The sequence below is a fragment of the Chiloscyllium punctatum genome, chromosome 47, assembly GCF_047496795.1.
Source record: "Chiloscyllium punctatum isolate Juve2018m chromosome 47, sChiPun1.3, whole genome shotgun sequence".
Classification (NCBI taxonomy): Eukaryota; Metazoa; Chordata; class Chondrichthyes; order Orectolobiformes; family Hemiscylliidae; genus Chiloscyllium; species Chiloscyllium punctatum.
The window spans coordinates 49,669,014-49,670,388 of record NC_092785.1 but is presented as its reverse complement, the minus strand read 5'-3'; the positions used below and the strand labels follow the sequence as shown (position 1 = coordinate 49,670,388).

The 1,375-nt window shown below is 48.1% G+C and overlaps 1 non-coding gene across 1 annotated transcript; it reads right to left on the bottom strand.

Moving 5' to 3' along the window:
* Positions 1-283: 283 nt before the first annotated feature.
* On the bottom strand, positions 284-365 carry trnas-gcu (transfer RNA serine (anticodon GCU)). Its single transcript has one exon. It is a non-coding gene; the product is annotated as a tRNA-Ser (tRNA).
* Positions 366-1,375: the final 1,010 nt, after the last annotated feature.

Sequence of the window (1,375 nt, the reverse complement as noted above, 5' to 3'; positions counted from 1 at the left end):
TCATATGACAAAACACTCATTAAGGACCATTGCATTAAAGATGCACATCGCATCTCTCGTTATTTGGTTTTCCTGGATCTCTTTCATACGATAAAAGGTCACAGCAACTTGACTTGGGAAAGAAAATCGCGTTCCTTTTCGTTGTCCCATTTCAATCTACATTTCAATGCAGTTAGCCAACAGGCTCAAATTATTGTTTGAGGTTTTATAATACCGTCGATGCATATAAACAAACCATTGGAGTTCCAATTTCAATAAGACAGCTGTGATAATCCAAAAATAGCGACGAGAGTGGAACTCGAACCCACGCGTGCAGAGCACAATGGATTAGCAGTCCATCGCCTTAACCTCTCGGCCACCTCGTCAGACATGCATGCGTGCATGTAACCTAATCTCTAGACCATCACAACCTCATCATCTCTGGAGAATCTCTCATTCACAGCCTCCAACCTCATTGTCCATGAACCCCGCATTGCCCGATTCTACCTGCTTCCTATGACCTGCTGTCTCAACCTGCGCCTGTCCGAGCCAACTCATCTCTTCCTACCTCAACACCTTCCTGTCTCCCCAGTCCAGGAAATCCTCACCTACGTTTGTGGCACCACCGAAGCACTTCATCTCCTCCAAGACTTTTATTTCCCTGGTCCACAACGCGTCATCTTCACCTTAGACATCCCGTCCCTCTGCACATCCATCTGCCATGACGAAAGTCTCCAAGCCCTCTGTTTATTCATCTCACCCCATCCCAACTAGTACACTTCCACCGACACCCTCATCCTCCTGGCTAAACTGGTCCTCACGCTCAACAACTGTTCTGTCCAATCCTCCCACTTCCTCCAAACCAAAATGGTAGCCATGGGCACCTGCATGTGACCGAGCTATGCCTGCCTGTTTATCAGATATGTGGAATTGTCCGTCTTTCGCAGTTACACTGGCACCTCTCTCCACTTGTAACTCCGCTATATTGATGAATCCATTGGCCTCACTTCCTGCTCCCACAAGGAGGTTGAACTGTTCACCAACGTTACCAACACCTTTCACCCCAACGTCAAATTCACCTGGATCTCCTTGGCAACTTCCTTCAACTTCTTGGACCTGTGCATCACCGTCTCCAGCGAATGATTAATGACAGAGATATACTACAAGCCTACCGACTCCCACAGCTACCATTATTACACCCCCTCCGCCACCTCGTGTAAAAACACCATCCCTTATTCCCAATTCCTCCGCCTCCACTACATCTTTTCCCAGGATGACCAACTCTACCTCAGAAAGTCCCAGTTGGTCTCCTTCCCACGTGGTTGACCTTGATCTCCAGTGCATCTCCTCCACTTCACTCACAACCGCCCTTAAATCCCATCCCTCCCGCAACAAG